The following is a 24,222-nucleotide window of genomic DNA, read 5'->3' as shown; positions in this document are numbered from 1 at the left end:
CGGATCACCCACCCAGATGACCGGCTGTGCTCCCAGCATCTCCAGGGGTCAGGGTGCTGGGACATGCCACCACGTATTGCTCTGCCCCCTGGAGCTCCAATAATGCACTGCATGAGTGCGCAGTGCATTATGGGAATCCCCTGCTCCCGTCCCCTCCCCGGGCTTCCCATAGTGTGGCAGCCGCGACCGCCACACAACCAAATAAATGAGTTTAAGGGAGCGCTCACTCCCGTAACCTCATTTAATAGGGTGGCTGCTTAGGTGGGTTTGATGCTGTGTAGCTGCTGGAATCGGGCCTGATCCCAGCAGTTTACACGTGCATGCAAAACTGGGCTGGGCTCCCTTAGCCCGGTTTTGCATGTGCATGTGAATAGCCTCAATGATTGTGTATGCTATCAGGAAGTTTGTTTCTGTTGAATTGTTATACAAAGTTATACTGGCTGTACTGTAAACTCTGATATTTTAATGCTTTGTTATAGCTGGTCACCAGCCATAATAAGTGATATTGATTGAATGTAGGCTTCCCACTTAGATTTCAGCCTCCAGCTCTGCTAACCATACACTTAGTGGTGCAATTAAAGCAGCAGTGTGAAGTACCTGGAAGTTACAAAATAATCCTGGTTTGGCTGTGTGTAATTGCACATAAATATACATGTGGTGTTGTTTTTTAAAGCATCTTGAAATACTCTTGAGTTCTAGGGACAGCTAAGTACTACCAAGAAAATTTTATACAATGACAGTTAAATGGACAAGAACAACTTGTAAAGTCGTGGCTCCCCTGCAAGGGTAGAGCAGCAGTTCCTATTTAAACTACCATGACATCTTTCCCAGTAGCTGTTGCTGGTATCTGCCTTATGTTTCTTTTAGACTGTGATTCCCCCATGACGGGCAAACTTGGTCCTGCAGCTGTTGTTGAACTACAACTCGCATCATCCCCAGCCACAATAGATGGTGGCTGGGGATCATGGGAGTTGTGGTTCAACAACAGCTGGAGGGCCAAGTTTGCCCACCCCTGTAAATTGAGCAGGAAATAATCTTCTCGGTGGCAGGGGGGGTATTGTTGTTGTTGTTGTTTACTGCATAAACCACTTTGAGAACTGTTGGTGGAAAAGTGGTATATTTATATATTTATGTATTTTATAGTTCAGTTGTTATACCAATTTTCATAAAGCATCCCAAGGCTTTATGAAAAAAAGCACAAGCAAAAATACAATAAAATTCCATGAAAATAATTAAAAACCTTTAAATAAATTAAACAGTAAAAACTATAACACATCAAAACACAATCACCTTTAAAAAAAAAAAAAGACAGAAGCAGGAGAGCTGAGAGGCTTACACCTAGGGGTAAAAGTGTGAACAAATAAAAAGGTCTTTCGTTGTTTTTTAAAGTAGCCAAAGGTGTCAAAGAGTGGACATTCACTCGGAGAGCATTCCAGAGCCTAGGGGCAACAACAGAGAAGGCCCTGTCCTGTCCTGGATGCATGTCGGCACACAGAGCAAAGGCCCCTCTGACAACCTTGTTGGGCAAGCAGAAACCCTTGGGAGCAAGTGGTCCTTCAGGTATCCGGGGCTCACACCCTTGAGGGTTTTAAAGGTAATAATTAGTACCTTGAATTCAATCAATCAATTTTTATTACAGCCATTGGCCAGCCAAGAGATAAAAATCAGAATAACAAATATAACTAATATACACAAATAGTAACTGATAATAACACACAATAAAACAGTATACAAGCATCCAGGATAGATTACTTTAAAAACAGTAAAACAGCTCCTAAAATTGAGACCTTACTCTCATAGCAATATTAAAAAAAAATTGGCCACCACTTTTGTGATCTCACAGCTTGTATCCACAAGGCAATATTGTGTATAAAAAAGCTCACGCCTTCCAGGAAATCTAACTAATGGGGGAAATAAGTTCTTCTCTGACATCTCGATACAAAGAACAATATAACAGAACATGGGAAACAGTTTCCAGGAGGCCAGAGCCACAGGGGCAGAAAACTGTAGCTAGAGAATCCTTAGCGAACCTCCTTTCCAAAAGAGATGAGGGCAGCACATTTAAGTGAGCCCGAGCAAACGCAACCCGCAACTTAGAGAAGTGAAGCGTTGTTCGATAATTTGCACCTCTAAGCACCTTGAATTGGATTGGCAGCCAGTGCAGCTCTTTGAAAATAGGTTCAATATGCTCCGAACGATCCGTGCATTCTGCACCAACGGACATTTTTGAATAATCATCAAGGGCAGCCCCATGTAAAGTGCATGGCAGTAATCTAGCCGTGATGTGACTAAGGCATGGGTAACCTAGTGGTGCAGTGGGGAAATGCTTAACTAACAAGCAGAAGGTTGCTGGTTCAAATCCCTGCTGATATGTTTCCTATACTATGGGAAACACCTATATCAGGCAGTAGCAATATAGGAAAGGCATCATCTCATGCTGTGTGGGAGGAGGCAATGGTAAACCTCTCCTGTATTCTACTAAAGAAAACCACAGGCTAGGCTGCATGTGTGAAACATCCTCAGTGTGTTTGGGGAGTGTTCTTCTGATCAGATGGGCATCTGACTCTGTTTGCCCAGGATAAGACATGAATTTTAGAGTGTCCTGAAATATACTCTTAAACTCTTTGATGTGTATTTTTTGGCAGACAATTCCCTGTGAAAAGGCTTCTGTCAGGGAAGGAAGTTTGAAAACACTGGTTTAGAAGAATAGAAGCCTGTGGGATTTTGCCAACTTGTATACGAATGGCAGAACTAGGATTAATGGCTGACATCCAGATTTCAGGGATTTTGGTTTGGGAGACACAGGCAGCAGAAGAAGGATAGAGAGCGAGCTGAAAATCATCTCCCTTCCCTAATGCAATGGAAAACTCTGGTACATGAGAGGAGGGTTAGTCTGGATGTTGGCCACTAAGTCCTCTTATAGAAGGTTCCTGAAGCTTTTACATATTTAGGAACATTCCACTGCACATTGTTTCTCTTATGAGTCCAGGACTGTGATAGGGAAAATCTCCCTTGGCAATATTCTCTTCTGGTGCAACTTTTAAAACTCTCTAAATGTACCAACCCTAGTAAAATAAAAACTCATATATTTGAGAGATTTCCTTGATTGTTTGGGGGTTCTGTTCAAGGTGATCACTTCTGATATCTCTGGTGAGAAATGGTCTTAAATGTGCACCCAGTGAATCAAACATCACAGCCACAGCTATTTCAGTCTGACTGACTACTGCTCAGTTGTTATGGAATGTTTACTGCTTGCTGAGTGTCAGATTTGCCTAGTGATTGGGGAGAATGTATTTTTACATTCCCACTGCTTCTTTGGAACAAGAAGGCACTCCTCCTCCCCACAACCCAACCCATTCTTTTGCTTTTACAGACATTTCCAGAAAGGGCCTCCAAATGTCATGTTACCTTGGGTATGGGTTTTTGTTTTTTGTTTAAGTAGAATATTTATCTACATGAAAACTCTGGGAGAGGTCATCACGGGGTTTGGACTGAAGTGTCCTCAATATGCAGATGACACTCGGTTCTACCTGCTCTGACATCAGATCCCAGGGAAGCAGTGGATGTACTGAACCAGGGGCTGGAGGTGGTGATGGGTTTGGTGTGGGCTGGCAAACTGAGGTTAAATCCAGACAAGACAGAGGTGCTGCTTCTCAGCAGAAAAGCCAATCAGAATAGGATAATTCAACCAGCTCTGGATGGGGTTGTACTCCCCTGGAAAGAGCAAGTACATAACTTGGGAGAGTTGCTGGACCTGACTCTGCTTTTGGATGCTCAGGTGGCCAGGGGTGCACATGTGAAGCACTGGGATCAGGCCCGAGCCCATCGCTGCCACATGCTAAGCCCGAGTTTTTAACCAGGCATCTAGCCAAGGTTAAGCAAACCTATGATTCACTTAACCTCAGCCAGTAATTGTCTGGGTGATTGCTGCCAGGTTAAATGGCTTCCTGTTGGCCCACCAACATTTTCCAACAGCGAGCCAGAGGGAAGGAGTGGCTGCACTCATAGTGTAGTGCACCATGGGATGGGGGTGGTGGTCTTCCTACCCCCAGCTCCTGCAGTCACTGCACCACCACTCATGTGGGCACGGCAGAGGGGAGGGCGCTGAGGGGAAAGCAGGAACAGGTGAATTCCTGACTTTCTCCTCAGTGCCTAGCAGTTGCCATGATGCGGTCATGTGAAAGGCCTCACTCAATGAACATTGTATGAGGAAGGCAACAGGGGCAGACAAGCTGTTTATCAGGGAAGACCTTTACTGATCTGCTCACTGAAGATACGTTTCCAAAGAAGCACTTGGGCTCCTTGGAAGACTCTTTAAAAGACACTGGATGACACGATGGGCAGTGATCTGTAGATGCAGTCAGAGTTGCCTCAAGGGAGGAGCCTTCAGAGTAGCTGCTCCGTAGACCTGACAGGCAGGGCAGCAAGTGGGAAGAGAGAAGGGGGAGTGGTTTGGGGTGGTCTCCCCACCACACAAATGTGCTGTTCACTCCCAGAAATACATCCATGAAGGCAAAGAATCATGACTTCAGAGCAACTATTCTGAAGGCTCCCTGATTCAAGGCAGCTCTGCCTGTGTCCACAGATCATTACCCGACACGTCAGTGACTGGCTAACATCCAGACCAACAAAGCACCAGTACTATGGAAGAAGCACCAGTGCTTGTTCTGAAGAGCGAGCACGCAGGGCATACTGGGGAGAACCCCCAGAGCCGCGAGGCGGCTTTTCACCTCCTGGTCGGGGGTCTACTCGCAAGTAGCCACGGCTACTCACGAGCAGATAGCCCGGGTTTGTGGAGCAGGTTAGCTGCTCAAGAACCACCGGGCTCGCTTGCTTGCGAGCACAGTGGTTCTTACGATTAACAAAAATCAGGCTAGGCTCTCCTAGCCCGATTTTTTTTTAATCATGAGAACAGCCCCAAAGTATTCTTTTGTCCACCACAGATGTCTCTCTCATCACCAATGAGGTGTGGTCAGCATTTGGCCCTAAGGCAGACTTCTGCCTCTTTGTACCATCAAGCAATGTGCTTCTTCTCCAGATTCACCTGTTGCATGTATGTGGATCTGGGCACCAGCTATTCCATCTGGCTAGGCCTTGGCCCTCGTACTCATCTCGCTTGCAACCTCCAGTCTGGCCCTGTCTCCAGGCTTGATCTGCGCAGCATGCATGGCTGCATCCGAGAACTGCTCTCCTGGGATCAAACCACCGTTAGACTCTTAGTGGGTCCTTGACTCACAAATGGCACACAGGTTTCTACTCTTGCATCCTGTTTTCCTGCTTATCCCTGAAGAGAGGTCTCTCAGCACCCGCTGAGCAACAAGTGTCCAACACACCATTGGAAGGATCCAGGTATACTAACCAACCTCTTCTCCAAACTCTTTTGCTTCCCTCTCTCCTTGCTCTCTTTAACATCTAATGCCGCTTCCTAGAGGCCCTTTTCCCTGGCCAGCCTTGAGTTGATTTTAATTTGGATCTCAAGCTAAAAATGCCTCTTCGTGAGCTTCAATTTAGTATTATTGGCATTATTTGTCTTATTTGTTTTATTAGTTAATATTGCTTATTAATCAATATTTCCTTTCTGTGCCCCTTATTACCCTTCAATAAATCTGAGTATGTTTCGACTTCAACTCTCTGTCATCAGTTCCCAAGACCGATGCTTTGCACAATTTTATTCTGTAATGAACTGCTCACTCAAGATTTGCTGATTCCCCACATAAGCACAAAAGTTAGTCCGGGGTGCTTTGTCAACATCCCAGAGCAATCTCATTAATAAAGACATATTTGAGTTGACTATGGAAGAAACCATGTAAAGTTCAACCACTTCCCTGCTCCCCTATACACAAGGACTCCAATTAAAATCAGGATCCCACAGCCTTCAGAATTCTGGCATGGCAAGAACACTTCAGTTAATAAAAACAATCTCTCATCCAATATTTTGCTCAGATCAGCTGTCACTTTCCTATTCGTAAAAACCAGGCACTTAATTGATCAAGACCTAGAAATAACTCTTTGCCATCTGCACACACTTCTCCATCCCAGGCCAAATTTCCCAGCCTAGCTCTACTAATAACCCACCATGGAGCTCAGTACTTCACACAAGAGTCACAAGCCAATGTAATCAGGCACTCTTATGGCATAATCCTAAGTATATGTACTTGAATATAACTGCCAATGTGTGCAATAGGATTTACTCCCATATAAGTATGAACAGAATTGCAGCCATTTGCCCATTAATTTCAGTGAGTTTAAAAAAAAAAAGCATGACTAACTTTGAGCTAGATTGCAGCCAAAGAGCATAAACTGTGGCTCCCATAGTGCACAGAGATCTCCTGATCGAGGATGGGGGCAGTTCACTGCTTCCAAGCCACTCTGCCGTCCTCCTGCACTGCTTCGGATAGCAGAACTGCTCCATGGCTAGTACTAGAGAGTGCATCATTGCACTTCAAATACTGCACTAATTGATAATGATGGGAGTAGCATCTGCAGTGCAGGGTTGGCCCACCCGCTAAGCAAACTAGGTGGCTGCTTAGGGTGCCAAGTGAGGAGGGGCACCGATGGCTTGGGTCACATGCACACACCATTGGAATCAGCCAACCAGGTGATGGGTCACCATGGGTGGGTGTGTGCACTGTCGGAGCCAACCGTGGCATGTAACAATGATTGCCTGTCCACTCGACGGGAGGCACCCACTCATAAGAACATAAGAACAGCCCTGCTGGATCAGGCCCAAGGCCCATCTAGCCCAGCATCTGGTTTCACACAGTGGACCACCTGATGCCACTGGAAGCCTACAGGCAGGAGTTGAGGGCATGCCCTCTCTCCTGCCATTACTCCCCTGCAACTGGTACTCAGAGGCACCCCGCCCCCGAGGCTGGAGGTGGCCCACAGCCCTCCAACTAGTAGCCATTGATAGACCTCTCCTCCATGAAGTCATCCAAACCCCTCTTAAAGCCATCCAGGTTGTCGGCTGTCACCACATCCTGTGGCAGAGAGTTCCACAAGTGGATCATACGTTGTGTGAAAAAGTACTTCTGTTTGTTGGTCCTAGACCTCCTGGCAATCAATTTCATGGAGTGACCCCTGGTTCTAGTGTTGTGTGAGAGGGAAAAGAATATCTCTCTCTCCACTTTCTCCACACCATGCATGATTTTATAGACCTCTATCATGTCTCCCCGCAGTCGTCTTTTTTCTAAACTAAAAAGCCCCAGGTGTTGTAGTCTTGCCTCATAAGAAAGGTGCTCTAGGCCCCTGATCATCTTGGTCACCCTCTTCTGTACCTTCTCCAGTTCAACAATGTCCTTTTTAAGATGTGGTGACCAGAATTGTACGCAGTACTCCAAGTGTGGTCGCACCATCGTTTTGTATAAGGGCATTATAATATTAGCCGTTTTATTTTCAATCCCCTTCCTAATGATCCCTAGCATGGAATTTGCCTTTTTCACAGCTGCCGCACATTGAGTCGACACTTTCAACGAGCTGTCCACCACGACCCCAAGATCCCTCTCCTGGTCCGTCACCGACAGCTCGGATCCCATCAGCATATACTTGAAGTTGGGGTTTTTTGTCCCAATGTGCATCACTTTACACTTGCTAACATTGAGCCGCATTTGCCATTTTGTCGCCCACTCCCCCAGTTTGGAGAGATCCTTTTGGAGCTGCTCACAATCCGTTTTGGATTTCACTACCCAGAAGAGTTTGGTATCATCTGCAAATTTGGCCACATCGCTGGGAGAAGGAGTGGGTCAACACTAGGTTTCTCCTGGGGCGCCCCTGATCCTTGGGTTGGCCCTGTTGCAATGACACACTGCTTAGTGGTCACAAAGTAGCCCCACTGTTGGAAGCAGTAGGGGCAGATTTCACAGGTGTTCGGAAGCAGCGAGCATGTCCCTCCCTTGGGCTGGCAACTTGCTGAGCAGTATAGGAGCTACTGTTCTTCCTCAAGTGTTACATTTGTTCTTCCTCGCAGCTTCCCTTATTTAAAATGTGTTGTTCTACTGAATTCTGCCTGTGACATCAAAACACTAGTGCAATTTCAAGAAGCTTTCAATAACATAACCTTTACAGAAATTCAATTTTATGGCATTTAGACATGGGTCATGAGACAGCAATATCACAAGATACTCATATGCATGAAAGAGTAATCTCATCTAGGGGTGTAATGCAATGAGTACAAATAGATCTTTCTTATTTTAATTGCAAGGGGAGGGGGTGACGGACGGACCATACACAAGAACTTTTGGTTCAAATTTTGGCTTCAGATGAAGCTCTCTGTGCCAATAAGATGGTGTGCAGCACAAGTAACTGCATGAACTCCCCAACTTGGGGCTGCCACCACTCTTCCCTCTAACAGGGATTCTAACTCCCAGCATCCCCAGTTGCAATGGCCTTTGGCTGGGGATTATGGGTGTTGTAGTTAACAACATCTGGGAATCTGTTAGAGGAAAGAGTGGCTGACACTGCTTTTTACTAGCTCTGCTCTTGCACCTTTAATAGTAGTTCTGCTCTTGCACCTTTAATAATAAAATAAATAAATAAATAAGTAGTGTGGCACAAAAGCAGAAATGAAGCAGATGATGCTTTCCCCACTGCTTTGCTTCCATGCCAGGAAAAAAAGAGCACCTGCTAAATCTCTGCATATCAGGCTACTGTTTAAAGCAAACAAACAGGGTAGTGAAGACTAGGGATGTGCAAAAAATTTCGGGCACAGAACGATCTGTGCCCGAAACGAACAATTTCGGGTGATTCGGGGCCGAACCGAATCACCCCCGATGCCCCCCGAATTTTTTCGGGCACGAGCCGAATCACCCGAATTTCGGGCACAAAAAATTCGGGTGATTCGGTTCATGGTTGATTTTTGGCGATTTTTTAAAGTTTTAGTGACTTTGGGGCAGTTCGGGGGCATAGCATGGGATTTGGGCAAAAGGAGTGGGGTGGGGTGGTAGTGCCTAATGGGTGCAGGCTACCACCCCAATTTCAGGGGGATTGGGCAAAGGGCTGATTTTTGGTAAATTTCTGAAAATTTCATGTCTTTGGGGCAGATTGGGGCATATTGGGGCAGAAAGTGGGGCCTGGGGCAGAATAGTGGGGTGGGGTGGTAGTGCCTCATGGGTGCAGGCTACCACCCCAATTTCAGGGGGTTTGGACAAAGGGGTGATTTTTTGAGAATTTTTGAAGTTTTGGTGACTTTGGGGCAGTTTGGGGGCAGAAAGTGGATCTGCCCCAAAATAGTGGGGTGGGATGGTAGTGCCTCATGGGTGGAGGCTACCACCCCAATTTCAGGGGGATTGGGCAGAGGGCTGATTTTTTGAGAATTTTTGAAGTTTGGGTGTCTTTGGGGCAGATTGGGGGCAGAAAGTGGATCTGCCCCAAAGGAGTGGGGTGGGCTGGTAGATAGTGCCTGATGGCTGGAGGCTACCACCCATCCCCAATTTAAGAGTGATTGGGCAGAGGGGTGAATTATGGTGAATTTATTTGTATGAGGTTTGTCTTCATAAGGTGAAGTGTGCTAAATTGATTACTTCCTCATATTATTCATAGTAAAGGAAAGTGTGAAAAAGTGAAAGTGGGGTCATGAGAGTTGTTTAATTGAAAAAAATCTCATTTGCTATGATAGAATGAGAATTCACACCTCAGAAGTTTTTTCTGAGGTGTGAATTCTCATTCTATCATAGCAAATGAGATTTTTTTCAATTAAACAACTCTCATGACCCCACTTTCACTTTTTCACACTTTCCTTTACTATGAATAATATGAGGAAGTAATCGATTTAGCACACTTCACCTTATGAAGACAAACCTCATACAAATAAATTCACCATAATTCACCCCTCTGCCCAATCACTCTTAAATTGGGGATGGGTGGTAGCCTCCAGCCATCAGGCACTATCTACCAGCCCATCCCACTCCTTTGGGGCAGATCCACTTTCTGCCCCCAATCTGCCCCAAAGACACCCAAACTTCAAAAATTCTCAAAAAATCAGCCCTCTGCCCAATCCCCCTGAAATTGGGGTGGTAGCCTCCACCCATGAGGCACTACCACCCCACCCCAATATTTTGGGGCAGATCCACTTTCTGCCTCCAAACTGCCCCAAAGTCACCAAAACTTCAAAAATTCTCAAAAAATCACCCCTTTGTCCAAACCCCCTGAAATTGGGGTGGTAGCCTGCACCCATGAGGCACTACCACCCCACCCCACTATTCTGCCCCAGCCCCCACTTTCTGCCCCAATATGCCCCAATCTGCCCCAAAGACATGAAATTTTCAGAAATTTACCAAAAATCAGCCCTTTGCCCAATCCCCCTGAAATTGGGGTGGTAGCCTGCACCCATTAGGCACTACCACCCCACCCCACTCCTTTTGCCCAAATCCCATGCTATGCCCCCGAACTGCCCCAAAGTCACTAAAACTTTAAAAATTCACAAAAAATCAGGACTTTGCCCAATCCCCCTGAAATTGGGGTGGTAGACTCTACCCATTGGGCACTACCACCCCACCCCAAAATTTTGCCCCTGGGCCCCTTTTTACCCCCCCGAATCGATTCGGATTCGGATTCGGGTTAAATCCGAATCCGAACCGAATCAAGGGTGATTCGGGTGACCCAGATTCGGGCACAAAACAGAACAGGGGTGATTCGGCTCGGGTCCGAGCCGAATCACCCAAAAATCCGAATTGCACACCCCTAGTGAAGACGCAGCAACACCAGTCACAATTAGATAGCTGGTACAAATATTTAGTGGTGTAACAGAAGAGAAAGGGCAAGCATTTATTTAAAAGCACATTGGAAATTAAAATATTTATTACAGATAATGAAATGGTTAATTACTAGGATCAGACACTGTCGCCAGGTTTATGAAGGTCTGCCACATATCTGCTTTTGAATACTTACAGTTCATGGTCTTTTTTTAAAAGCTTGAGTTGAAAATTGCAATAAACAGTATCAGATCTAAAACTAAAGCTGTGATATACACTTACTTGGGAGTTAGCGCCATTGGACTCAATGGAACTAACTTCTGAATAAGCATACATAGGATGGTGCTGTTAATTGCGGTGTATACATTAAATAAATAAATTTTTGGAAGGGCAGTGTATAATAATACATGCATACATACATAACACTGGACCAGCTGACACATAATTTATCACACTTTGCTTCTAGATGAGATGCCATGAAAAATGGGATGTTGAATTGCAGGGCCACATGTTCCCTGCCTGATATTTATTCTTTCCACTACCACTTTATTTCCTGGATAATAAAGGGACTGGCTGACATGATGCACAGTTCTCAGGGATAGAGTAACTTGTGGAGTTACTCTGCACTGCAGAGATGGAAGCAATGGGGCCACTGTAGAGACTGGACAGTAGCATTACCAGTGTCACCCCAATTATAGCAGCACAAGCATGTGTGAGAAGAGCAAGATGGGAGTCTCTCCCTGCCCTACTTGGAGATGGCAGAGACTGATCCTGGGACTATCTGCATGCAGCTCTTACCACTGAGCTACAGCTCCTCCACTATCTCATTGCAATTAAATAGCATGTTAGGCTTATGAGAGCACCCGGCATTATATGTGTGTGTGTGTGTGTGTGTGTGTGTGTGTGTGTGTGTGTCCCGCCATCAACTTTGCAATGCCTGGACCAATATGAACCAAATCGGGTACAGTTGTAGGGATACCTCAATGGTGCAGTTGATGTCATCCAAGCCAAGCCAAGATGGTGGAAGCGCAAACTTTTGAGGCGCAAGTGGGCTAACTTGTGAACCACTTAACCAATTTGAACCAAATTTTCTACAGCTGCAGGGTCTCATAGGGATGCCTAAATGGCGTAGTGAGTGATGATGTCATCCACTCCAATTCAAGATGGCAGCTGTGTGAACATCTGAGGAGCAAGTGGGCTAATTTGTGGACTGCCAAACCAATTTAAACCAAATTACATACATACAGTGGCACTGAGTGACACACAGGGACACCTCAACAGCATAGTTTGTGATGATGAAATCCACAACGATTCAAGATGGTAGATGCATAAGCTATGGAGGTGCAAGAGGAATAACTTGTGAACCGCTTAAACCATTTGAACCAAATTTGCTACAATTGTATGGACACATAGAGATGCCCTAATGGTGTGGTGTGTGATGATGTCATCCACATCGATTCAAGAAGGCAAATGTATAAACTTTGGAGGCACAAGTGAGCTAACTTGTGAACCACTTAACTGATTTGAACCAAATTTGCTACAGCTGTAGGGACACATAGGGACACCTCAGCGGCATAGACTGTGACAACGTCATCCAACCCAATTCAAGATGGCAGACATGTATACTTTCGAGGCACAAGTGCACTAACTTGTGGACTGTCTAACCGATTTGAACCAAATTTGCTACAGCTGTATCACATAGTGATACCCCAATGGTGTAGTTTGTGGAGATGTCGTCCACCCCGATCCAAGATGGTGGACATATGAACTTTTGAGGTACAACTTGAGGACTGACTAACCAATTTGAACCAAATTTGATACAGTTGTTGTGAGTGACACACAGGGACACCTCAGTGATGTAGTTTGTAATGATGTAATCCACCCTGATCCAAGATGGTGGATGCATGAACATTTGAGGTGCAAGAGATTTAACTTGTGGACCTTGATCTGAACCAAATTTAGTCCAGTTGTAGAGACAGTGAAAGGAAAGTAGGCTGATTAGTTCTTACTAGAACAACTTATTAAATAGTGTTGGAGAATTACATAGCATTACAAATGATGCTACCAGCAAAAAAGTATGTGCTTGCACTCATGTGCAAAGGTTCCTTGCAAAATATATGAGGTGTGCTCTAGGTTGTGCACCCTCTTCCACAAATACTAACATGTGTAACCTAGCACTAGTCTGGAATGCAAGATTCTGGCTTAGCACAGCTGGAACTGGCAACAGTCTTGCGCTAGTGCAGGGGTGCACAACTCAAATGCCCCCCAGTGGGCCAGAACCAACTATGACTTGCTGCACAGGGCCAAGGTCAATTTTCAGGTCATTAATTATAACATTAGAGTTAATTATTTAAAATATTAATAAAAGTGAGGAACAGAGGGTTAGAGTCCAGGGGAAAGAGGGATAGTGTCAGTAGGCCGTCTGTGTTAAGCCACTGCTGCTTATCCACGGGACTGGCCAAAAGCTTTTCATGGCTCACTGCTGTTGCTGCAGGATATTCCTACCTGGGGGCCATGAAAAAAAGTTCCTGCAGGCCGGATCTGGCCCCTAGGCCTTATGTTGTGCAGGCCTGCACTAGTGAAATGTCCTTGTGCAAGTGCACCATTAGTCAGGATGTTGGCCATTGTCTCCATCAGATCATCAGTATTAGTACAGATCATATATTTGGAAGAGGGAGTAAGGGACCAAGTTCAATATACCCCTGCTTCTCACACAGATTATCATCAGCACTATCACCGATGATCCAACAGGGGCTGTGTATACTTGGTTTGGGCAAGGATTGTGATCAAACTCTGCATACAGAAATATTGTGCACAAAATTGTCCACCCCTCTGTGCTATTCAGCATAACACAGCAAACAAACTGTGTGCAAACAGCAAATATATATAAACATGCAAATTCAAAAATTAAATAATTATACTTTTAAATATATATGTTCTATTCAGCATAAAACAGCAGCGTTGTATGGCCATTGGTTTCCCAGTTCCTTAAAGTTCAGAGGAACTAGAGTCAGGTAGTTCTAACATCCCATCACTCCAATGATTCTGGAGTTTAGTCCCCACCCCCACATTGGTTTTTAAACCTTTCAGCCTACATATTAATGTTACCACAGCTCTGATTTCATTTTACAGCCAGTATTTTTACAACTGGCTGACTGCAACGCACTAGGAGAGGTTCAGTTCTGGTTCAGTCTCAAAGGGAAAGCAATCAGTGTATAGTCAATCAGATTGCATTGCTCTGCTAACCTATATATCATCCGATTCCCTAGAGGAATTATTATACTTACCTGTTCTATTACATTATTAATCACCATGGATTCAAAAGTTCATCTACTTGGGTAATTTTGTTAGCTCCGTTCAGAGCATATAACTCTGAACCCCTTTTTATTTTTAATTTTTAAAAAGACAACCTTTCCCCCCTCTAGGTTGCTGTCATCAGATGTTTATGTGACTTCAATACCCCAAGATACCAAGTGGAAAAAGGAAATATAACACACGTAGCTAGGTTGTCCAAATCCAGCAGAGGTATAATGGGAAAGGGAAAAGAGGGAACACATTTGCATTCAGTTCTCACTTTTCAAACAAGCTACCAATTGCCCCTAAGCTTTTGTTTTGTCTTATATCTTTGGCTTGTGCTGATATGCTTCTATGAGAACTAGGATTGAATGCATCCATTCTTCCCCAAGACAGATCCCTCAAGGAACAAGGAGACACAGTTAAGTCTGCAGATATTTATTCTCCTTTCACTTACAGGGAGGGCTTCCCCCCAACTTTAAAAATCCTTGAATGTTAGAGGTTGTTGATTTTTACCCACAATAGGTAAAACAGCAGAGCACTAAGGAATGAGCACACACTCCAGTTACAGAGTAGGTAGCAGAGGATGGTTTGGATACTGCAGCTATTTAGAGAAAACACATGGAGATCCTTGTATGACTAAACACTAAATATTTATTGGTTAAATACACTTAGATAGGAAAGACCTCTCTCTAATCTAAAGGACTACATAATGGATAGGTAAGGGGGGAGAGAGAGATGTTTACATCTGCTCTCTAGGAAGAAAGGAAGGATTGTGACTCAGCACAGGAAGTGCTGCAGAGTCAGTTCAGGGGTCATAGAGTAGGGACAGATAGGGAGACCCTGACTCACTGTCTCTACTCCCAATGCCCCTAGTGGTCATTAGGACAGTTGGTGCAAAAGGTCGGTGCACTGGAAGTTCATTTCCAACATTGAATTGGTTTCCTACCCTGCTATTCTGGCACTGCTAGTGGAGTTAGATTAGATAAGCATTTCAGAGAGCCACAGGTAAGTTTGCACATATTTATTCTCTTTTTACTTTGAATTGGCTTCGTACCATGCTGTCCAGACACTGTTGCTGGGATATGGCGAAATGACCTCTAGACCCTAGATGGCTGACTTGAAAAGCTGTCATGACAAGCTTTTTCAGGAAGACAGCAAGGAAGATATCCAATCAAAGTTTGGCTCCAGTGGAAGGCTGGGCAACTGTGCTGGCTTGTGCAGGCCACTGGTCTCTTCCTTAGTTTCCTGAGGGAGAGTCTTGACAGAAGCATTCAGCTCATACATCCTGCCCCCAATGTCCCCCTTCCTTCACCATCAAGCAGTCCCAGACTCTCTGCAGATATTCACACTCATGTGCAAAACTGGGCTAAGGGTGCCCAGCCCAGTTTTACATGTGCATGTGAACCACCAGGATCATGCCCAAGTCCAGTGGCACCACAGCGGCAAACCCACCTAAGTAGCCTCCCCTCAAAATGGAAAGTGAGCTCCTAACACCCCCCCCTTTTTTTAATAGTCTGGCAGCTGATACATCCCCGGCAGCTGATACATCCCTGCCATCAGCCCTCCTCACTGCCTGAGCATGCAGGGAATCGTCTGGGTGTACGGGGAGCATGCCCAGCACAGGAGGAGTGGTCGTCTGAGGAGAAGGTAAGTCTAAACCGCCTTCTGTGCAGCCCGCTCTGGAGCCCTTCTCACTGTTCGTGAGAAAGGGCTCTCCATCTCCTAATCTCCACGTTGCCAATGAGGGTGAAGGCAAATCTCTTGCAGCCTCACAGAACTTTTGTCTGCAAATTTGTTCCCCATCCCAGGGAGAAACCTCAGTCGCAGTGAGGCCTGGACTTCTCCCCCATGGTAACAACTTGAGAGTTGGTTGATTTGGAGGCTCATCGCTTCCAATCAAAATATTTCCAAACCTAGATTGCTCAGATCTATAGAGCTCAAAATTGACAAATGGCAGAAGAGAAAAATAAACATTTTCAGAAGCACCAGAGCTTCATCCGTCAGGATGTCAGTCAGTATTCTGAGATGCTTTCTAGAGATTTCAAATGGTTCTCAAATCAACACCTCAATTTCATCAATGATCTCTACTATCTCTGTAATTAGGAGATGGACAATGCTTTCAGAACATCTTCTAAGTGAAATTAATGTATTGGCCACTTGGTGGCATTACTGATCACTTTTTGGCCTTATGGCCTCCCAGAAAACATTCTCTGAGTTAATAAGGTTGGGGACTGTAGATGTGGCCAGCAGGTGTCTCTTCCCAACCATGTAATACTTGAAATGCATGTTCCATTCAGTAGAACAGAAGTGAAACCTTTTCAGAATATTTGCTGCTTTTCCGAATCACTTTGACTTAAAATTAGTAAAAGTCAATATGATGGGTGGGGGGCGGGATACAATCTAGCCGACTCTGTTGTTGCACTTCCCTACCCCATTTCTTTTGATTTCTCAACAGTGTTCCCTCTAAGGTGTGCAAGTATGCACACTCACACACTTCTTGATGTCCGCTCAGTTAATTTTAGATCCCACTCCAGGTTCAACCAGGAAGGTCCCACTCTGAACGCATGTGCATGCACACTGCCTTGATACTGCCGCCCAGAACAAAACTCATTCCACACACAGATGAAAAAAATTAGAGAGAACACTGTTTTTCATCTCAGCATGGAAGAACCTGGCAAAATTTAACAGTGCAGTTTTACAATTCTCTACTGCAAATTTGAGAAGGCATTTGACCCCTTGTTCATCAAAACAACAACACTGTCCTGCATAATAAGAACTGTAAAGGTCAATTATGCCTAGCCTTAGAGAGATCTTGAAAGTTGGCAAGGATGAAATCAAGGTGAAATCAAGTAGAAAATGTGAGCTTGTAGGGATGCTTTACCTCCTATGTTACATTATGATTTTCAGGGATGGCCAAAAGTGTGCATTGTATGTTGAAAGGCTTTCACAGTGGTCACTTCTACAAGTATAGAATTCCTTCCACTTGTGGTTCACCAAAGGATCCTTCAGAATCATTTTAAAATTTCATTTGGGATGGGTAAAGATTAAGCCAAGTCATCATCCAGCTATATTTTATACTAGTGAAACGGCTTGCAGTTTGCAAGCATATTAATGTCTTCTCTCTCTGTGACTCTATGCTTTTCCTAGGTATCATTCCCCAAGTTTTCTGTGAGGTATCGTCCCCCAAGTTTTCCAACAGGAGAACTTTTCCACATTTTCTGGGACATTAATGAATTTTTCCAGAGTTTGGGATTTTTGTGGTATGGTGGCTGAGGCAGGGGCGGAGCCAACATTGGGCGAACGGATTCAAAGAACCCGGGCTGCACCCAATCAGGAGCCGCACCTCGCAACCCCGACACGCCCCCCACGTCTGAGGTCAGATGTGGGGCTGCTGGTTTAGCTCCCAAGTGAGGGCCGCGCGGCCCCTGTCCAGGAGTTAAATGGCCGCTGTGTTTGCAGTGCAGCCAGGAGCGGCTCTTAAGGCAGGGAAGAGCCGCTCCTGGCTACACAGCGAATGCAGGGCCAGCACAAGTCTAACTCCTGAAGGAGCCGAGTGGCCCCTTCAGGAGTTAAATGGCCGGTGCTGCGTTCGCGGTGCGGCCAAGGGAAGAGCTGCTACTGGCTGCGCCGCGAACACAGCGCCAGCCTGACCAGCTCCCGAAGGGGCCGTGCGGCCCCTTTGGGAGTTAAATGGCCGACGCTGCAAACCATGTCTCCCAACTCCTGAAAGGAGCTGCTGGGCTCCTTTTGGGAGCCAGACCATACACCCCATGTCTGACGTCAAACGCAGGGGGGTGAGCGGGGTCGCTGCCACTGGCGGTCAGCCTCCAGCCTGGGCTGAGGCCTGGAACCTACCTGAGAAAATGGCATGTTTCTATCTTTTGTGGTTTGGTCTGGGAGCTTCATGTGAGTGAGTAAGACCCAAGCAGCTTTTTATTACAGATGTAAGTATCCTTCACACTTGCTTATGTTGGTTCTGTATTTTTACATTTAAAAATGGGCTCCTCACAACAGGTAACACATGACTAATGCAAATCAGTCATGAGTTGTATGAGGAAAAACATGGCTCATAAAAATTTTCTTTCCCCACATTTATAATCTACATTTCTGTCCCAAGGGGTGCTCAAGGTGGTTTGCACTAAACATAGGACAAACATGATAAAATATTCATGGCCATAATAAAATATGCAGCCCAGTAATAACCATTAAATGATCAGCAACAGAAGCCCTATTCAAACATTGTGTTGCACATGCGTACAGGTATCTGTAAACACATGCATGTTTTTGTGTTCATGTGTTCATTTTAGCACTGAACCTAAGGACAGGTCACTGAAATGCAGCATAAGAGAAGAATTGTACTGCTGAATGTGAGCAACATGTGAATAACTGTGCATGCATACAGATCTGAACCTGCAGATTGTATGTGCATTGAACACAGCAGGTCAATAGGACTTTAAATTTCTGATGGAACTACACACCCTGCAGACCTAAAGCACCTTCAGACATTGTCACAAGTATTACCAAATGGATGCATGACTGACTCCTGCTTCCATTGACTGGGCATTCAACGTAAAGTAATGGGAAGATGTGCAAGCTTAAGGTTGCAAATACAGCTTGCATATCTCCTCCAGGCATATTATTCTTATAAAGTTTCCCATTGGACATTTTAGGAAAAATGAAAAAAGCATGTGAGAATGAATCTCTTAGTAACACAGATCATAATGTCTAAAGCTCGTATCCATGGGGTACGTACCAGAACGTCATCGACATATTCAACCATCTATTATTTTTATCTTTTTATGAATTTTAAATGTGTTATATTTTATGTTTTAATGCTGTACACCACCTAGAGATTTTTATACTAGGTGGTATATACACTCAATCAATTAATCAATCAATCAGTATTTCAAGACAGAGGAACTTTATATTGGGTAAAATTGCATCAAAAAGATTAAATAGGATAAATCAGTTTTAAACAGTTACAATCCGCAGTTACAAGAACTGCGAAATCTTCTATCAAATCCCTGTCATGCTAATGGCATCAAAGACTGTAACCTATATTTGAGACTTTTAAACCTTCTTAGATGCCTTTTAAAAATAGTTTTATTCCAAGTCTGATGCTCTTTTCTAGCGCCTATAATAGGACATCCTATTCCCTATAATGGACAGCAAGATAGATTTGCTGCAATGGATAGTTCTATAGCTGCTTCTCTACCCCCACCCCCACCACAAATCAAAAGGTGTGTACATGGCAGTGTCGGAGAGCAGAAGTGCACAACCTTCACAGTATGGAGCAAACATGTGGCAATCCATCAGCCACATAAAGAAATGGACATTGCCAAGGCATACCCATGGCCCTACATAACACATGACATTCTAGGTGTCACGGGAAGACATTTCTACAGGTGGTGGAGTTTGCATGCAGGAGTGATGGTACTGGCCCTGGGATTTTTGGTCATAGTTGTATCTTCTTAGAATATTGGGGCTGGTTGTGAAGGCAACATTTTGGAAATGAGGAACATTGTATAACACTACAGTCTGTGATCAAACTTTAGAGACAGTGTTTTGAAGTGTGGGACTTCAGATATAATCTAAGTTTAAGTTTGTTATTATGATCCAGGACCAGAGAATAGCAATGAACACAAAGCAACCAACAAAAATAGAGTTATAAAAACTATTACTTTTTACTATAAAGCTACATTAGTCATTTATTCTTTACACAATCAGATTCAATATATACTCTATAAAATGGTGCTGGAATAAGGAATATGCCATTGCAGTAAAGACTGACCTCAGTATTTAGTAGGCTTATTCAAACCTACACTTCTGAACATACTCAATGCCATTATTTAGAACTTGTTGCATGGGGCGGGGGGGATGCTTTACCTAAAAACCAATCTGATTGATAACCAGAGATTCTATTTTAGCTTCTTCCTCTTTTTTAATTACTATCAGTTAAACAGGATTGAACATCCAAAGCTCCTGCCTTAACTGGCTGATGAATGTACTGAATCTCTTTCTAAAAATTGAAGCAGGACCTGTTAACTTTCACAGACTATTTCATTTTCATACTCAGGCCTATTCCTAAAGTCACACAAAGGTGGGGTAGTCCTTCCATCTTAGCTCTTGTGCACTTTGATCACTTCCTTCCTCAGAATATATAATAGTTAATTGAGTGCAAATTAATTATGGAAATTTATATATGTTTACAACTTAATTCGCTTTTAATGTTTGATCACATTTTAGGTAGCTAGGGTTTTATTAAATCATACTGCCTTATTTTTCAGATTAGGCTTCCAGAACATCTCTGGAAATTTAGAAGGGAGAATTAAAAGGCAGTTCAAACAAGAGTACTTTACTACTGAGTTACAACTACAGCATGTTAGGATGCTGTATGGGGGTGTTTTTGGTCTGTTGCACTGGTTTTCTTGCTTTAATTACTAAGCATGTGGTTAAAATATTGACTAACATTTATGGCCTCAATCCTGAAGAAGTTGCACTTATGCACTATTGAAATCAATGGGTCAAGTTAGTTAATCATTTAAGTCCTCTTGTTTTCAATTAGACTTTCTCTAAAACTGGATCCAGTTGGATCACTGGATATTCATTTCTTCCTACAAGGCCTTGTGCAGCATGGTCAGATACCACAGGAACATATTTTGCTACAGAAGCATTGAATCACCAGTGACTTATTATTTTAAGGCTTTTAAGAAATTACCTTTTGCTGATTTCCTGACATTAAGTACTGCTTTTCAAGGGGATGATAATCAAATGAATGATGCTGCTAATACTTGGTGACTAGATAGAAGATAGGCAATCCCTCCACAACTATTGCTCAGGGGGCGGGGGTGTAAGGTACACTTCCATGCATTTAATTTTATTTATTTATTGTCTAAGTATTGGCATTGCCCCATTACAAAAGTTAACCACCAGAGGTTGTGCTGCTTCTAGGAGAAAAAATTAATGATATGTACATCACTTAATTACTCATATCATGTTATGTGATTTCTGTTTCTGTCCCATTGATCTATTTATGTACAATAGACACGTTTTTCAAACTTATTTTGGTATTTGCTCAATATTTATATCTTCTGATAGTTAATCTAAAATAACTAATTATAACCAGTTGTAAGATCAGAATTATAGTTTGTGGTTTTTGAACATTTTGGCCCCAATTCTTAGTGTCCTTAATCCTTTCATTAACTTATACAGGCTTGTTACTCAAAGAATGAACGGTGTCTCCTCATAAACATGAAGGAGCAACTTGTTCTCTACACCCCAGGTAAGCAGAAGTGCAGTTCTTGTTTTATAGCTTCACCTAGTCTTATAGCCAACCCTCCCAATTTCCCAGCCGACAAGAGTTTCTGTGCCATGCGACAGGTGGAGGGGAGGGAGACTGTTCCTGCCTGTAGAACTTGGCTTTTGGTTTCTTCCTTCAGTAACAAACCAGTTGGAAACTAGAGTAACAATGGAGCCAAAGATTCAGTCTAAGGATTCAATCTTCTCTTCACCAGTAAAGAACACTGGATCGAGAAAAGCCATCTGTACTTGTGCCTGCAAACATAAAGCCATACCATCCACTGAATTTGGGGGACTCAAAAATTAAATTTCACATCATTCCCAACCAGTTAACGACCAACATCTAGAATCAATCCATCAATAATGAAATTAATTTCTTTATCCCAGATTTTTTGGAGACTGGCACACCTAATGGTGCAGTGGGGAAATGACTTGACTAGTAAGCCAGAAGTTGCCAGTTCAAATCCTTGCTGGTAGGTTTCCCAGACTATGGAAAACAACACCTATACACCTAAACAGCAGCGATATTGGAAGATACTGAAAGGCATTATCTTGTACTCCATGGGAGGAGGCAATGGTAAACCCCCTCCTGTATTCTACCAAAGAAAATCACAGGGCTCTGTGGTCGCCAGGAGTCGACACCAACTCGACAGCACACTTTACCTTACCATGTTTTACTCCTGGGTTAAGAGAGCAACCTATGTAATCCATCCAAAACACCTGACAAGCTTTCAGAATGTCTGCAATATTTCCTTCCAGACCGTGCTTCCTTCCTTGCACTATGATATCTCTGGCCATCTTCAGGTGAGCAGCCTCCCCCTCTGCATTAAACACCTGTTTACTCTGACTCAGGTAGCCCTCATACAGACTTGCCCAGTTTTTGACAGACAACCTCACTCAGGTAACGTTCTGCTAATATCCTTTCAAAGCCATGTAATAACATGTCTTGTACCCAGTGCCCAACGTCATTCATTTAACCCAGCCACTTGGCTAACATGTCAGGACATTATGATTTATACCAAAGTCTGAATAGCCCAGGGACCTTATTCATCATAGTGCTATTACAATGCTGCACTGGTGTAACTGCAACTGGGATAATACAATGGAAAATGAATAGTTATGTCTTGTGTCACACATATAAATTGATCTGATCATCAGCTGATATGAATGAGTGCATGGCCACTTCTGGAGAATCCCAGAACTATACCCAGAAAGTGAGTCAGACTGGCCTGATCCCATAGTTATTTTCCGTACTAGAAATTCCAGGGCTTCTGGAAATCAAATAGTTGTGGAAATTTAGCAATGGGCAAACATTTCAAGCATCCCAAAGAGCAGAAACATTTTCTTAGTGCATTTTGCTGATAGTCTAGCTGGTCACTTCACACATTCTGTCAAAGGTGTAAGTAGCTGTTGTGTTAACTAACTAATGCTACTACTTACTGTGTATTTAGCACCAGACATGTGACAAGAGCTATGTGCTGAGCACAGCTGTGACACAATCCTGTCTTGTAATCTAAAGCCAACATTCACAAGCTACCGTATTTACCCAATCCAAGACAAGAGTTTCCCCCAGTTATTTTCTGTTAAGTATGGGGAGGGTTTCCGTCCTAAATTCAGAGTTCTCTTTCTTTTGCGTAAATATACCCTTATTTAACCTCTATGTTTTAAGCCAGTGGTTCCCAACCTGGGTTCCTCCAGATGTTGCTGAACTACAACTCCTAGCATCCCCAGCCATAATAAACTGTAGCTGGGAATGCTGGGAGTTGTTCCATTTTCTTTTGAAGGAATTTACTCTGTTAAATAAGTTATAAGTGACAGTGTACAAGAAGAAAGCCAAACTGTGAAAAAATAAAGCATACCTTGGATAGAAACTATTGTGCATGCTGAATAACTGTACATGTGTACAATATGCAGATCTCTGCCAGCATACTGTACACAAGGACTGCCCAACTGTACATTGTACACAAGGACTGCCCAACTTTGGCCCTATACAGTGGCCAATAGTCAGGGATGATGGGAGTTGTAGTCCAAAAACAGCTGGAGGGTCAAAGTTGTGGAGCCCTGCTGTACAGAGATTGTACATGTGCTGGTGCTACCAAAAAGGAAATAAAGGACACATTTCAATGATGAAATGAAGATGGTGATTTTACACCTGAAAGCAACCCATGGCTGCAATCCTATGTAGACTTAATTAGAAGTTAAAACACGCTTAGGAGTGGATCCTATGTTTGCTCCCTGTGTTGATCCAGCCAAAATGAAAATCATTCTGAATAGACCATAGTAAAAAAACACATACTATTTGTCATTAAGAAAACATACAAGTTGTTTCTAGTTTAGGTGTTCTTTAATTCAATTTTTAAAAAAAAAAATCCAAGTAAAGCCTCTCATGAATAAACACCAGCCTTGAAGTCTGTTAACAGTTGCCTCTCTTTACATGAAAGCAGATAACTTTGCTTCTGCACTTGTTTTGGCATCTCCCAGATAAAGAAGTTATGCAGCTTGACAAAGCACTTTGCTCTTACAAGTCTTAACAGAACCACAAGGATTTTTTCCCCCCATGTCTCCATTCCAACACCTGTTGCAGGGAAGGCTGGGGTGGTCTAAAGGCAACTTCCCTCCACCTCTCCTTCCTGCACATTCACTTTATATCAATCAATTCAGTGTAGCATAATGGGTGGGGGAGTGCAGGTTTTAAGAGTATTCAACATTATAAATATCCACCTTGGAGTTAATTCCAAATGTTAAATGGTATGAATCTGAACTTGTATTGTTCAAATCTTTTGCGTGCCCATGTTGATAGCTGCCCAGCAAAAAGAAGTCCCTGGCACTGGTATTGTGTGAACACTGCAAATAAGTGGTGTGATAGTGCACTAAGTGAAAGCTAGCAACTCCCAAACTGGAGCATGGAGCAATCCTTAGCATATTTATATGCTATCTG

Source organism: Hemicordylus capensis, chromosome 4 (assembly GCF_027244095.1).
Source record: "Hemicordylus capensis ecotype Gifberg chromosome 4, rHemCap1.1.pri, whole genome shotgun sequence".
Taxonomy (NCBI): domain Eukaryota; kingdom Metazoa; phylum Chordata; class Lepidosauria; order Squamata; family Cordylidae; genus Hemicordylus; species Hemicordylus capensis.
This window is presented reverse-complemented; position numbering follows the sequence as displayed.